We start from the raw sequence: 17126 nt of genomic DNA, 5'->3' as shown, positions 1-17126 counted from the left end.
CACCTTTTAAATATTTTTGTCCTAGATTTAGATTTACTCCTAGACTCTAGATTTTATCCTAGTAATACATAACTATCAAAATAAGTGCAAGGATGGCATAAAGAATGTTTCATGTGCACAAGTACTCAATACATCAGTATCTTTCTCAATCTTTCTTTGGAAAAGACTGGAGTAAAATGATGCAAGGAGGAATAGCAGCAAACTGAGTATTGATAGTAGACCAAAACAAAGGGGTAAACCAAGAAAGAGGGAGATATGAGGTGTAGGAAAATATGGCATGTTATCCTGAAGATTGACCAAGGGCCAGCCCTAGGAATGCTGTCTTTCAGCAAGCTAAGAGAGAAATCAGCCCAGGCAGGATGAGGAGGACAGAGGGCTCCTGGAGGGAGGGCTCTAGGAACCAAGAAAATTAATACTCATTATTAATAAAGTATTAACTCCAGCAGATATATATGTTTGGACACAAAAGGAAGCATAATTCTAGTGAATTGAATAGTATTTGCAAAATCATAAAAATGTAAACATGGAGTATTGATTTAGTAAAACATGACTATGTTGGAGTGTTATGGAGAAAAAGGAAAATGGTGGGACATGGCGATGGTCTAAGTCCTTATGCAGCATGTAGAGAAGTCAGTGGATACCTTAGTATATGCAAAATTTTAGAAATAATGAAGTCAATACTGGGGGAGGTAGCTAGAAGAGTTAAGGAGGCATTGCTTCTGGGGGACAGAAATGATGGTCAGTGCAAGGAATAACTTTTAAAATTATAAACCTTTAAGGACTGCTTATGTTAGAGTTTTAAGGTTATGTGCATGTGTTCACTAAGTACAAAATTTATGGGGTCCCCCGCCCACTGAGGAGATGAATGAGGATGGGCTTCCTCTCATGGGGTCAGGCATAAAAAGAATGGTGGCGGGGCTTCCCTGGTGGCGCAGTGGTTGAGAGTCCGCCTGCCGATGCAGGGGACACGGGTTCGTGCCCAGGTCCGGGAAGATCCCACATGCCGCGGAGCGGCTGGACCCGTGAGCCATGGCGGCTGAGCCTGCGCGTCCGGAGCCTGTGCTCCGCAATGGGAGAGGCCGCAATAGTAAGAGGCCTGCGTACCGCAAAAAAAAAAAAAAAAAAAAAAAGAATGGTGAATGGTGGCATTTCTAAACCAATTTGTGGTGCATACTGTATGGTTCCTCAACCACTTCTCTACAGTTTGTGAGGAGAAACTGGCAGACCTTTCTCTTCGTATCCAGAAAATTGAAACAACTCTCAATATTTTAGATGCAAAGTTGACATCTATCCCAGGGCTAGATGATGTCACATTTGAAGTATCTCTTATAAGTGTAACTAGGATCACAAATGAAACACATTGTGAAACCACTTCAGAGCAATCACAGCAGTTTACAAGACTCTGGACACAGGAAAGTGAAGTAACACCAGAAAATATCTTAACTGTAGTCAAGGATCCAAGATATGCCAGATACCTCAAAATGGTTCAAGTGGGTGTTCCAGTGACAGCAATAAGAAACAAAATGATATCGGAAGGACTAGACCCAGGTTTTCTTGAGAGGCCAGATGGTCCAGTGCCTGATGGTGAAGGTGAAAAAAATACAGAAGAAAATTTAGATAGCGAATCTTCTTTTAGTGACTAGGCGTAATTTTGATAACAATTACATATACATGTGTTGGTGCACATTTACATTCTATAAGAAAGAGAGCCTGAGCTTTAACTCTTAGTCATAAAAACATCAAATGGCTACATATTCACCACCAAGCTTCCTCTATGTTAAAAAAATAAATAAATAAAGCATTTATAATAATAAAGTTTTTTTAAGTTATTTAATAAAAAAGTTAGAAGTGGTAGAAAATGGCCTGCTCCATCGTGATAGTGACAAGTGGGGAGTGCAAAGATGCAGAGCTGGATGACTGATGGAGATGGCATGCATCAACCAGCACAGACTCATAGAACATGCAAGCATTCCCTGGGAGTTGCTAGAAAACCTTGACAAAGGAATCCTGATAAAAGACTGAACTTCCTAAAATCAAACCATCATGGTACAACACTTTCACACTTACGTTCTGCAGGCAGGTCTGAAACATAATGACAAGTGCCTGGCATCCGTAAACGGTTGTGCTGATGGCTGATTGCTAACTCAGCACTGCTCTATTCCATACATAGGTATGATCAATTAGCAGTGTCTGTCATGGGCACAGAAAGGAGGAGTGGCAGCACATTTGCCTAAACCCTGTTACTTCAGAATCCTTCTCAACACAGGGCTCTAAGAGCCATACCACTGGGGCAGTGGGACAACTCTGAAGGGCTGTTCCAGTTTCAGAATTCCTCATAGGATTGATATCCCTGTATACAATTTGCCATTCCTAGTATAAAAGTCCAGCTTCAATATGTTAGTTTGGGTCCTTTCAGAAACAAATGCTAACACAGGATTAACTGTACAAAATTGATTAGGGGGAATGGCTGTGCGAGAAAATGGAGAGGCTGGGTGACCCTCTCCCCTACCTCATTGCAAATCTGTTCCCAATGAAAAAGAGAGAAAAGTTCTAAGTGCAGTTCTAAGGAAACTTTGGCAAGGCCATCAAGAGTTCTCAAGCTGACAAAAAAAAAAAAAAAAAAAGAGTTCTCAAGCTGAAGTCACCCATCAGAGGAGCTCTGTGCCCTCCAGGAATGGGCCTACCTCAGTATCCATCGACAGTCAGTCCCTGGCCACTGGAAGCGTGGCCTTAGCCCAAGCACAGTGATGCACGTCAGACCTAGCAGCTGAGGCTTAGTGAATAGTCCTCCATGCAGTTGGAGGTCTGTGGTTCACATTCCCATGGTCAGCACACCCCACCTTGGCAAATGAAGAGAGCTGAGTAGGTTTCACAATGGCCTGTGGAACTAGATACCTGAAATCACAGGTGTGACCATGGAGTCACAAAGGAAGAGTGAGGAATTGCAGTGTGGACCAGACCAGACTTTAGGCAGTAGCAGACAGACTAGGTTGCTGGTGTCTGCCTCCCAACAGACTCATCATGGCCACTGGCCAGGGCTGGATGGGGAGAGAGGGATAGGAACTTTGTTAGCCTGAATTTGGGCAGTGAGATGAGAGGAAGAACTCAGAATCAAGATCTAGGAAGACCGTGATAGGAACCCTTCTAAGTATTTGTCCAGGACTCCAGAGCACTGATCCAACATATTTCTGTTCAATGGCTCAAAGCTGTTCTAATCAGTAATTACATTAAAAGCTACAATTAGTTACCGCACTAACAACAAAAACAATTAATAAGCACATATATACACTAATATGTATAAAATGGATAACTAATAAGAACCTGCTGTATAAAAAAATAAATTAAAAAAAGTCTATGTTTGAAAAAAAGAAAAAGCACCCTCTAAATACTTATTCCTATGTCGTGGGTATTAAAAACACAGTTCTTGACCTCCAGGTTTTTATAGCAGAGTTGTAGCATAAGCAAACTCAATCAGTGTACACTGCAAACACAGACACACACACAGACACACACATATCCACCCAACAAACAAAAAATGAGCAGTTCCCTTTACTTCAAAGAAAGATGTTTGCACAAAAGAGCCCCTAAAAGTTAGTTGCTTCATCTGCTATGCCATCAAAGAAACAGACTTATTTCCAATGTTAGATAATACAGTTTCAGTCTCTAGTTGCTTTTTTCCTCAAACTCAAGATGTAAGAATCTTCCTATTTTGAATTCATTTGTGTCATCATGTGTACAGAACTACACAGGCCAAATCAGTTAGGTTATTGAAAAGCATCCTTTGTTCCATCGAGGGCCAACCATTGGTCATTTAGACATATCTGTTGTAGTTGATCCCCATTAAAGGCTAAGGTCATTGACACAACTGTCAAAACACATAAGACTCTAAACAGTCATCGTGGTTGGAGGTACTTACAAAGTGCTTAAGATTCTCTGTCGTGTTATAAAATATGTGGTGGGATGGAGTGTCTTTCCCTGCTTCCAAATCTGAATATCTGAGTAATAAACAGCACCAGGACAATTCTAGGTTTGGCTTATATATACTAATTCACAGAGCTTCAATACTCTGTGAAGGATGAATTTGTTACCATGTTACCCATTAGGGCAGCTATGTTAGAGAAGTTATTCAAGGTCACATCATGAGTCATGAGGCAGTATCGGAACATGAACACTTGGCTTAATGTGTACTTTTGTGTCCCATCATATGTGTCATCTGGTCCAACCTCGTGTTGCCAGCAGCGGTCTCCACCAAATCTAGACTCTAGAGATCAATCAAGGTACTTGGCAGAGAGTCGTCTTTGTCATCGACTTTCTAAAGCAAAGTCCAAATGACTCTGCTATTGGTTCCTTAATGACACCACATATTGTTTCCAAACCTACCTTCTGAATCTGAAAGGAATAAGGAAAAGACTCGAGAACTTTCAGTTCTTTTGGCCAGTCTGGTAATTATAGTAAAATAATCTACCATTTTATCCATCTCTGGAAAAGGATTCTGCTTTCAAAAAAGTGATGTGAAGACCAACTGAAAACGACAGGAAGACACTCTCTGAAAAAGAAGAGGTCCCCAAACGACAAATGCTAAAGGTGTTGATCACTCAGATGCTAGCTGTCCTCTCCAAATAATCCGACACTTCCAAACCTGCACACTTTTTACGTGCCTTGGCCACAACCCTCCCATTAGCACTAATGAATATCTCAGGGACCTTCATTCCCATCGTATGTACTGAGCTAAGGACGTACTCCACATGGGATACTCAAAGTCCTTCCTTCCCCTGGGAGTTGCTTCATCATATTTTGGGGGGGGAATATATTCCTAACTCCATGTAATAAAAAAAACAGTTGAGTCCATAACATTCTGCATTTGGGAAGATGATTCACGATTTGTCTGAGAAGTGGTAGCACTTTGGGGGTTTTTTTTGTTTAAATATTAAAAATAAGAAGGAACATTTGACTGAAACCCAGTTCTTAAAGATACTGTATCATTCTAACCATGAAATATAAGGAATTTCAGTATATGCTTCTTAACTATTATTTTTGTCAAATGTGTAACTCCTGAAATTTCTCCCGCTAACCTTAACTATATTAATTTTACTCCAACTACAAAAAGCAGAAAGAAAGTCATGCTACAATTCCTCCTTCCCCCAAGCAGTTGTTCTTTGGTTCATCTTTAAGAGTTAAGAAAAAATATACTAAAAATTTAAAATATTCATCTAAAGAATGTAATTTTCATGAGGAAATAAAGAGATTAAATAACATTTTACCTTAGAAACTATCATGACAGAAAAAATAACACATTTCAGTTTTACTCTTAAAAAATTCTTTTGACAATTTCCAGCAAGCACACACACTCTCACAATACAACATGAACACTCTTACCCATATAAACTCACAAATACACTTAGACACCACACGTACACCCTCATACATACATTTCCTCATATGCACACCCTCACCATGTTATCTAGATTCTACTGCATAAGTTTATATCTAAGTAGTGATTTCCTTTTGGAATGGTCAAAAGAAAGTGTTTTTTTAATTTTTTAAAAAATTTTATTTTATATTGCACTAGTTGATTTACAATGTGTTAGTTTCAGGTACACAGCAAAGTGATTCAGTTACACATATATTATTTTTTATAACAAATGTTTTCGGAAGGACTAATTCTGTAGGATTTAAATAGGTGTTCCAAAATCAGTGTGTGAGTGTGTGTCTGTGTGTATGTCTGTGTGTGTGCTCCGTGGTCAGATGGGTTTGAGAAATAATGAGATAAGGCAAGTTAAGTAGGTCTTCTTAGGATAGATTCTTAAGATAGAATTTCTCAGAGCTTTTAATGAGCTAATGTGTTCTACGTATACCTAAGAGAGGTATACTGTGTATAGGGCTGTGCTGTCCAATTGGCAGCCATTTGTCACATGGCTATTGAGACCTGAGTTGAGATCTGAGTTGAGATAGGCTGAAAGTGGAAAACACACACTGCCGTAGAGAAGAGAAAGTAAAGTATCTCGTTAACAAAGGTTTTCTATTGATTACATCTTGAAATGGTAATAATTTAGATATATTGGATTAAACAAATAGATTGTTAAATTTAATTTCACCTTTTTCATTTTACCTTTATTTATGTGGCTATCGTAACCTAAAAGTTACACAGTAGGCTTTAAATTCTGAGATTATACTGTCTACCATTAAGATGAGGGAGCAGTTAAAAGTGAAGGTGGTTTTGCATTCACCTGGGAGTGCTGGTGGGACGAGGATGAATGTTGTATCTAAAAGTACTTTCCTGTGATCCTACTCTGTGCCAGCCAGGCTCTGTATTAGGCAAGAGGATAGGTCAGTGAATCCCATATACAGTGCTCAAAACACTGCAGTCGAGACCAGCAAGTAAAAACATTGTGCTTTCAATGCTTACTCAAATCAGATTCCTGGGCACCGCTTCAGACCTACCAGATGAGCTCTCTGGGAGTGGAGCATTTTTAATGAGCACTCCTAGTGATTCTGAGACACACTGAAGTTTAGAACAACTGTGCTAGCTGGATGCATAAACACAAATAAAAGAACTTTGTCAGCTTCTTGCTTGCAGACAACAGACAAGGACAGCAGCTATCTTAAGTAAAAAGGGAAAGAATCAATTGGAAGGAGATCAAGGGCTTACAGAATTAAAAGCAGGCTAGAAGAACAGGCTTGGAAAACAGAAAGCAAGGAAATTTCAGAGGCTTGGCAGCAGGAGCTGTAGCTTAGGTCTGGTCAAGACACCACCAGATTTTCAACCTCCAATGGTTTCCACCATCTTTGCATCATGCGTGTGAGATTCAAAGTGTGAGATAGGTCATGTATATGTGGTGGGGAGGGCAACGTTTGATCTCTTCTGTTTCTGTTTTAGGAAACAGCAGTGAGAGGTAGCTTCTGGGAATAGCCATCCTTTTCTACCAGCCCCACAATTACAAATAATGGAGAATCCCTCCACAGGAAAGGTCAAAATACTACTCAGAAAGTGTGTGTGATGAAGTGAAAGAGGGAGAGATTGAATACTCAACAGCACCCAAATAACCATCATCCTAGAGTAAAATAGTCTCCAAAGTGGACAATCTAGGGGAGCGGTATTAGTTGAGAAGGGGATATTAATATATATTACTTAGGATTCTGCTGTAAGGAAGATGTATTGCTTCTCCCTAATTTACTTATTTATTTCTCATTTTTTTCATATCATTATGGACACATAAATATTTATGTTACTCTTTGGGTTATAATCCAGTGCTGTTGTTACTTATCTTGTTGCTCAGTTGTTTTAACTTTGGCCATTGGGAGCTCTTTCAGATCGGCTTCTATGTCCTGTCTTCAAATTAGTCTCGGGACTAGACTACTCATAACCTTGAAGGTTATGATTGTGTCTTATATGACTTTACGAAATGAATAATGCCTTATCCGTAGATGTCACTGGGTTGGAAGTTAAAAGTCCAAGTTATTCTTCTAATGTAGCAGATACTCTTGAGTGTGAGCTTGTGCAACAAGTAGCTTTTCTCTAGGACAGTAACACGTGCAGAGAGTTGAATGATTTCTAATGCATATCCTGATGCATGATGCCATTCCATTTCCACGCCACCCTGTGAAGGTCGTGTTCAAAATACTTGATAACCAGTATTGTTATGAGCACCACTGACCAGTCAAGGCCCACACTGGCCTTGGCAGTGGAGCAGGGCCTCAGGCACTCTCTGCAGGGTCAGCCTTCAACTCCTTAGCTGCTGAAGAGGTCTAGGTCCAGTCCAGGAGATTCTGAGAAATAAATCTGGGTGTCTAGGACAGCAGTTTGGGGACAGTTATCAGGCATGAGTCAAGGGATGTAGTTCTGTACAAGTCACTGAAAAAATATCTAAATATTTTAATATTTGGTATAGCCACACTGGTGTATACCAGAATATAACGACTGAGCACTTTCCCTGTCTATAAGGCAAGGGTTAATATGCCCATTTGATAAATTGAAATCAACTAATGTGCCCAAGGCTGCAGAGTTAGAGGTAAGCCTAGATTTTCCAATAGTGTTCTGTTCACAACACCATAAAATTTGGAAATTAATTTGAATTTTGAAAGTAAACCAGATTCAGATGCACTTTCTACCTTTCTCAGAATTCCTCCTCATGGTATAAAATGGCACATTATTGCATTCAAATTCTAAACCAAAGATGCTCAAATTGACACCTGACACTTTAATTAGACTTCCTGTTTACAGGGGGTGAGAAAAGGTACTTTTTCCTGTCTTTTTTTATATACACCAAGTATTAAAGTGTGTTTCCCTATTTTCCAACCTGGAACTCCATCCTTCTGCAAGAATGCTCTGCTCCCTGGAGCTGGCAGGTCTCTAGAGGCTTAATGTCAGTGGTGGCCACGTGACTTCCTCCTTAATCTGCTTCATTGGACGATCTGTAGCTCTGCACAGCCAAGGTTGATAAGAGGTTGCTGTTCTCATTAGGCGTATTTTTATTTTTATCTATCTATCTATTTATTTATTTATTTTTTTTGCGGTACGCGGGCCTCTCCCGTTGCGGAGCACAGGCTCCGGACGCACGGGCTCAGTGGCCATGGCTTACAGGCCCGGCTGCTCCATGGCATGTGGGATCTTCCTGGACCGGGGCACGAACCCATGTCCCCTGCATCGGCAGGCAGACTCTCAACCACTGCGCCACCAGGGAAGCCCATGGGGGTATTTTTAAATTCTTCATTTCATCCTTCATTCTGCAGATCAGATCCTCATCCTTGGGTAGATGTACAGGTTTACACTTTCTCCCTTCCAACAAGGGAGTCAAATCAGTGCATACACCTGTGTAAATGGATGTGTGTGTGTGTGTGTGTGTGTGTGCATCTGTGTCTAGGGGATTGTGGATTGTGGGCTCAATTTTGCTTTTTGCTGACTCAGTAAAAAGCCCAGAGGACCTAACTTTGAACAGGTGTAATTAAATTTTTTAAAAAACCTTAGCAGATATCTGTACAGGAAGATGATATTATCCATCACTCTGTGTGAAAATTGCATATTTACTCTTTTCAATGTGATATGCAGGAAAGATCACTGGAATGCATTGGGCTGTGGTTAGGCATCCAGTAAAAATAACTCAAATTGTTTTTCTATACCTTTTATATGGAGGTGGAGGTAGATGGTAATGAGTTTACTTTGGGAGGGTGTGATTATTCAATTTCTAAATTTGTTAACTCTGCCTTTTTTTTTTTAATGATAGGAATTATCAGTGGGCTTCAGAAAATTGTGCTCATGTAGAGACTCTGAACACAATATTGATACTGTTCATTTTAAGTAAGAGAAGGTGTTCAGATCCCTCTAGAAGCAGGCCAAGGCCTTTCTTTAAAAAAATCCAAACTGAATCAGTTGCCACTAACCACAAAGGTTATGCTTTATATTAATATCATTCCCTTAACAGAGTATCTAATGAATGTTTAAATGTTCCTCCTGGACCTGATTTGCAAGATTATCCACAGCCAGGCTCCTTCCTCTGGATCCTCCACTGTTCTCAGTATCTACTAGAACCTTTCCTCCTTGGGCCTTCTAGGAGGAACAGAGCCAGTGAAGATGCAATCCTCACAGAAGATGCAGCAGTAGGCAACCATGTTCAGAGACAGCATGTTTAATTTCTAAGCCTGAAAGTTCCCATCTTAAAAAGGGAAATAATAATAGCACCTACCTTATGAAGTTGTGTTGTAAAATAAATGAAATAACTGATAAAAGTTTCCTTACCCAGAATTAATGTTCAGTGCATATCAGCTAGCATTATTGTTGTGTTCAGTCCTTTGGGGCCAGGGCTGACTGGACCGTAAGTAAGGGAAACCAGCATCCTATGTCAAGGATGACATAACTTGATAAGTCCTCAGAAATTTGGCTGGATGATACTAAGAGGAAAAGCTATTCTTTGTAGACACTAAAGCTGTAAGGTCAGGATGTAGAAGAAAGGTCACACTGGGAACTGTGATGAACCATAGAAAAACTTAATCTCTAGGCTTCTCTGATTTCTGCCTTCTGTAAACACTTTTTGGACTATTCAATTTACTCATCTAATCATACAGTTTTGTTACTTTTGACTTTTGAATGCGTGTGTGTTGGTTTTGTGTGTCATTTAGGGTCCAGACAAGAAAACTGCAATTACTCTAGGTGTCTCAAACGGAGGAATTAATATAGAGGGTTGGTTACACAGGTGATGAAAAAGCTGAAAAGTGATACAGGGGACATGAGATTAGAAATAGTGGGAAGCTAGTCCCAGCCCTAGGACTGGAGAGAGGAAGTTTCCAAATAAGTTATTTGATATGTTAGCAAAGCCCAGTATTTGGGCCCATATGCTCGAAGCTGCTGGGCAGGAACTGGGGTCGGGAAGAGATGGGCTAGCCTGCAGAAGGGAAGCTACAAAGCAGATACAACCATCTCAGAGGTACCCTGTGAAGCAGAGAGTAAAGAGGAAGTAAGCAGCTTCTGCCCTCTTCTTGTCCTTCAGTCTTGCATCAATGCCTGCCATTGGCCAAACTGCCTGAAAGCCAGAGGCAGTCAAAAGAGCGAGTCTGAGGAATGTCATTCCCTAAGGAATGGAGCTGAGAGCAAAAAGGCACAGGACCAACAAGGGCCCAACCGTATAAGCTGCGCAATGTCATCTCTAGTGTCTCCTAGGTGTTCCCTCTCTGTGAAGCTTTATCCTTGTGGTAGACATGTATTATTGCCTCTGTTTGAGGTGTGATTCTCTCTCTAAAGATAAGAGCTATGAGAAGAAGAGCACTGAAATTCCATGGTCAAATTCAAGAGAACGGGCTTAAAAAAAGTAAAAGAGATATTTTTAAACTCATAGAACTCTGCAGCTCATGTCTCATGTTTTCCAGCGACAACCTGATGACTCAGAAGATTTTGGGGGGTGGGGGGTTTGTTTGAGCAAATCTTGATTATTGACGTGATCAGCCCTTTCTACCGAATCTGGAGGGAATGATTAGCAGGAGGCTAGCTGTGAACTGAACAAGATAACTTTGCACTCGAAAGGGATTCACTTTGCATCCTTAATCTCAAGGATATTTTAAATAGCATTGAAATAAATGCACACAACCTGTGTTGGTGATGGTTTCTGAATTTTGCATATGTAATTACTTTGTCAGTTACTTCGATGTGTGTGTGTGTGTGCGTGTGTGTGTGTGTATTAATCACATCTAGATTAAAATATCAAAGCGATTGAAAATCCCAGGCAGTTTTTACATTGTAAAAGCTAATTTTAGTTCATTTATGCAGTGTCAGAAATTATATCTACTTGTAGACTGTTACTTTGTGACACAGCTTTTGCCATTTCCATTGCCTCATATCAACAGGACTGGCCATTAACATTCTGCTATTGCTAGACACAAACTAGTAAAGTGAGCTAGACGTCTTCAACATCTGGAAACCTTAAGGAAACTCCGTCCAAGCATAGTATTAACTCATTCTGACACTTGTTCCTTTGTTCACGCTTTGCCTTGAGGAGTTCACCCATGGTGTATTTATTATTAAACCAATCCTTGTAAGAGTTATCACCTTACTGACAAATCAAAGACTTACTGAGTTTTGGGCTGAAAATATCCCTGGATGTTCATGGAGACTGGGATTACATAGCCATGAACTCCATGGTTTATGACATAACATGCTACATTTCACACATTGTCTCTAAGGTTACCCCTTGTTTAAAAAAATAGTATCCTTCCTGCCATTTCTAAGTAGAATCAGTCCAGCCATATGAATGTAGGTGTAGCCTGTTTTGGAAGATCCTGAGGAGGTTCCCCAACTCTCCACATTTCCATCTCACCATCAGTTCCTGAATATGGGGTCCAGCGGAACACATGTCTTTCACTCCTTTGAGTGTGTGAGGCATTTAGACTTGGTTACTGGTGGTGTGTCTGCCAGGCCCATTTTAACCCTCTTCCTCTGACAATTGCCCCTCTCCGTACATGCAGAGGATTGGACCCCAGGCAGGTGTGTTTCTACAACTTGACTTCATCCACATTAATTGGACCAGAGTGGTCAGTCACATGACCCATTTAGGGCCAGTGGGTTTCTCTATCCCTAGAATTTACAACTGACAGACTGCTTCTCAGGGCGGTCAGGTGCCCTGAACCAAGAAGATATTACCTAGGAAGATATAAGTGGCTATTTCAGCCAAGGGCATGAAGTTGAGGAATTACATGAAAAGAGAGGAGAGAACAAAGAAGATATATATAGAAAAGCCAAAGAAAAAGAGGTGAAAGTATTGTCTGGTGAATTCATTATCTCTTATTGTACAACAAATCACCCCAAAATGACCAACATTTAATAGCTCACATAGTTTCTTGGCTTAGCTGGATATTTGTGACTCAGGATCTCTCATGAGTGTGTAGTCAAGATGTCAGCTGGGGCTGGAGAATGCACTTCCAAACTCACTCGTGTAGCTGTTGGCAGGAGGTTTCATTCCCTTGCCATATGGTCCTCTCCATTTTGTTGCTTACTTGACGTGGCAGCTCACTCCCCCAAGAGCTGAGAGACAGACAGAGAGAGAGAGAGAGAGAGAGCACCCGAGATGGTGGTGGACCTTGATTCTCCTCCTCTAGAGTGTGTGCTGGACTTGGTGCCTCTTCCAAAGAAAAACATATGGAAAGGGAAAAATAGTAACTATACAGTGGAGAAATATGGTAGACATCAGCTTAACCAAACAATCAAGGTTGACATCACTAATGATAAGTCATATTGATATTATATACTCCTGATATGATATGATGAGAAGCTTACCTCACCTTGTGGTATTCTTCCCCAAATCCATAATCCAAGACTAGCTCTGAGAAGACAGCAGACAAACCCAAATTGAGAGACATCCCACAAGAAACCTGTCCAGTACTCCTCAAAAGTTATAAGGTCTTAAAAAAAAAAGGCTGAGAAACTGTCACAGACTTTAGGAGATTAAGGATATTTGATGAATAAATTCAGTGTGGTATCCTGGATTAGGTGCTGGAACAGAAAAAGAACATTAGTAGGAAAACTGGGAAAATCTGAATGAAGACTATAGTTTAATTAATAGTATTAATTTCTTAGTTTTGACAAATGTACCATGGCTATGTTAACATAAGGGAAAGCTGTGTGAATGTGATGTGGAAACCCTCGGTACTATCTTTGCAACTTTTCTGTAAATGTAAAATTATCCCAAAAGTTAAAAAAAAATTTTTTTTTAACTAAAAAAAATCCTCGAAAACCAAACAACTAACCAAACAAACAAAAAATGTGCAAAATGACAAGCCCTGGGTGGGACGAGAACTTTTAGGAAAGAGATCTAGGTTAGACTTGTATGTGGGTGGATGGAATAGTCCAAGAAAGCTTCTTAGAGAAAAAAGGGTCTGGTGGCGTACAAAAGAGAGTGAAAAATATAGCTGTAGCATCATGAAATACTCAGATAACTTCTAATAGAATTGTATAAGCTCAGCAGAATGGGGTGGCCATGGTGGTGATGCATGGGGTGAGAGAGAGAATCACATAAACAATGCTAGAGAAATAGTCCTGGGCTCTTTGGTTAACACTGACACAGCACTGACTTTCTGTAGGAGATTGTAATAGTCAGCTTGGGATGCCATAACAAAATACCATAGACTACGTGGTTTATACAACAGAAATTTATTTCTCACAATTCTGGAGACTTCGGTAGTCCAGGATCAGGGTGCCAGCCTGGTTGGGTTTCGACCAGGACTCTCTTCCTGACTTGCAGATGGCCCCCTTCTCGCTGCATCCTCATATAGTGGAGAGAGGTGGAGAGAGGGCTCTCTGGTGTCTCTTCTCAGAAGGGCACTAATCCCATCATAAGGCCCCCACCCTCATAACCTCATATAAACCTAATTACTTCCCAAATGCCCCATCTCAAATATACATCTGATAGGATTAGGGCATCAACATATGAATTTGAGGTAGGGGAGGGACACAAACATTCAGTCCATAACAGAGATCTTTTGAGACAGTGGTATCTAGCTCTGGGATAGATATACCCCATGATATGCTGAGGTTATAAAAATACATATCCCTAAATCTCAGTGGCTTAAATAAAACTTTATTTCTCACTTATGCTCCATGTCCATCATGGGTCGGAGCTGGCAGGAGGCTGTGTTTCTTGCCATCCTCACTCAGGGACCCAGGCCATAAGGAGTCTCTACCATCAGTGATTGCTGTAGATAAGGGAAGAAAATGTGACAGATCACTGACCATTAAAGGCTTCTGCCTGGATGTGACATGACTTGCTTTCATTCACATTTTTTTGGCCAAACCAAGACACATGGCCAAGTCTAACTTCAAGGGTATGGGAAGTTCAGTCTTACCATGTGCCTGGAAGAAGGAAAATGGAATACTGGTGAACTGTCCTGAGGATCACCAAGGAATCCATGGAAGAGCGCCACAGGGAGTGTCACTTCTGCCTTCTCATCCCCTTCTGCTTCCTCCTTTTTACTTCCCCCCTTATCTTTATATCTTTTTCATCCTTTTTTCTCTCTTTCTTTCCCTTCATTCCCTTTCCTTAATTTAAACAATTATTTTCTTATCACAAAAGTGATATATTTAAACTGCAAAAAAATTCACATTACACTGAAACATAAAAAAATTGCTTACTTCTTTTCTTCTGCCAGAGATGACCACTCTTAACAGGATGGGGAACCTAATTCCAGATCATTTTTTTTTACACAATGCAATTATAAATATTAAAGTACATTTTAAATTTACGAAAGTAAGGTCACACAATACATAGCATTTTGTGAAGTGCATTTTTTATTCAACAGTGTATCCTGGACACGTTTCCTTATTTTTAAGTCAGGAAACAAAAAAAATGACTACACAACGGTAACAGCAATCATTTGTTGAATACCTAGGTTGTACACACCACTGTTTTAAGGATGGGGTTCTCACCATGAAACAAGATCCTGTTTCTGTTCTTAAGATTTTTATATTCTATTGAGCACAGATCTGTGCCTGGTCCTGCCTCTGTCACCAGCAGTTGTGAGACCTTAGCCAGATATCTTGGCATTATTGGGCCTGGTGTGTTTGTGTGTGTGTGTGTGTGTGTGTGTGTGTGTGTGTGTGTTTTAAACAAAAACAAAAATCAAGGGGTGGGCCGTATGTTCTCATTCTACCTATGAGTCTAGTTCTAACTGTATTAGGACTTGTGTTTTTGTTGTTGCCAGCAATAGACACTGACTCTCACCAAGTAAAGCAAAAAGAAGGAACTAACTGGAATAATATTGTAGGACCTGGAGACCAGAAGGAAGAGTTGAACAATCATGTCTGGGGAAGGGCAGGAACCAGGGGTCCTTGGGAGATCTCTGTAGCAGGAACCCATGGGTTGATTTTGTAGGGTACTGCTATCAGATGACTCAGCTCCAATGGTCTTCCCTCCTGGGGTTTCTGTAGGAGATTCAGCTTTCTGGATGAGAGAAGCTTTTTGGTGTAGCTTGGGTCAGCAGTTCACTCCTTTGACCAGAGGGAGTTGGGTACTGTTGATTGACAGATGTACCAATACCACATGTGATGGAGGTGGGGCAGTTCCCCAAAGGGGAAGAGAAGAAGGAAAAAAGGAAGGAAGGCTGACTCAATCAAAAAACTGATGTTCACTACACTAATTTCCTTCTTTTTCCCCATCCTGTTCCTATCTTTTTTCCCATTTTCTTTTCTTTTCTTCCTTTTTTTTTTGTTTTTTGAAGTCTAGTTGGTTTACAGTGTTGTATTAGTTTCAGGTATACAGAAAAGTGATTCAGATTCTTTTCCCTTGTAGCTTATTACAAGATATTGAGTATATTTCCCTGTGCTATGCAGTAGGTCCTTGTTGGTTATCTCTTTTATATATTAGTATGTATATGTTAATCCCAAACTCCTAGTTTATCCCCCCTCCCTTTCCAGTTTGGTAACCATAAGTTTGTTTTCTCTATCTGTGAATCTATTTCTGTTTTGTAAATGAATTCATATGTGTTCTTTTTTAAGATTCCATATATATGCAATATCATATATTTGTCTTTCTTTTTCTGGCTTACTTCACTTAGTATGATAATCTCTAGGTCCCTCCATGTTGCTACAAATGGCATTATTTCATTCTTTTTTCTTTTATGGCTGAGCTGTTCCTGTCTTTTTCTCTCTCATTTCCTATTCTGAATTTTCTGCTTTTATTCTGCCGATCACTGTCTTAGGTTCGGCAGCCAGTGACAGGCTTTGTGTAATTGAGCTTGTCGGGTTCCAGTGTCTGGGAGTTTCTAATCTCTACTTTGATGACTCTAAGAAAATGTCTTCTGCATAGATGTTTGAACTGCAGCACATTCACCTGTTTTTCAACACAAAGAGTCTCAATAATATCGCAGTACTCCATACCTTTCATGTTTTCCTGAACATCGGAATTGAAAACTGCTAAATTTACTTATGGCACTGTTTATAACAGTGAAAACTGGATACAAACAAAACGATCAAGAAGGCATTGATTAGATAGTCATAACATCTCTTGTACAGCTATATCATAGGGTGACTCAACTCTTTTTGTTTCCTTCTTTAATTATTAGTTAATCCTTGGAGAATCTGAGAAGAAATGTGGCCTCCCTCTCTAGAAAAATGTGCATGCACTGTCCATACAATTTCTCATAAATGTTTTGGGTATTTGCAAACTCAGTAAAAATTTACCTCTAAATCCAGGAGTTGTTATGAAAACCACTTTATATACTCTTGATGTAATGGGATACTCTGTAGGCTTAATAATTATGATGAGTATATTTTTAATATAAAAGGCTGTTCAAAATATACTATGTAAAGAAAAATTGGTTACAAAAGAAGAGAATAGTGTGCGTGCGTGTGTGTGTGTGTGTTTGTGTTTGTGTAGTAACATTAGTAATAAATTTGGACAGCTGTCCAGGAAAATACTAAGTGTATTTCTCTCCGGTGGTTCAATTACAGATAATTTTTTCTTTTTGTTTATTGTAGTCTTTTCCAAGTCTTCTAAAATGAATATATATTGCTCGTGAAAATTTTAAAAAGGGAGTATGATAAAGGAAATACATACTGTAGTCATTTATGGCTCAGCTTTTTTATGCTGTCTGGTTTTCACAGCTCTTTGATTAATTGTAGAAATAATTGGGAAGTGTGGATACAAGAAGGT

The 17126-nt window shown here is 39.9% G+C and overlaps 1 pseudogene; it reads left to right on the top strand.

Annotated features, from left to right (window-relative positions):
- The first annotated feature begins 861 nt into the window (after positions 1–861).
- LOC136129978 (WASH complex subunit 3-like) lies at positions 862–1643 on the top strand (annotated as a pseudogene).
- The last annotated feature ends 15483 nt before the right edge of the window (positions 1644–17126 follow it).

This window comes from Phocoena phocoena, chromosome 10 (assembly GCF_963924675.1).
Source record: "Phocoena phocoena chromosome 10, mPhoPho1.1, whole genome shotgun sequence".
Lineage (NCBI taxonomy): Eukaryota > Metazoa > Chordata > Mammalia > Artiodactyla > Phocoenidae > Phocoena > Phocoena phocoena.
This window is presented reverse-complemented; position numbering and strand designations above follow the sequence as displayed.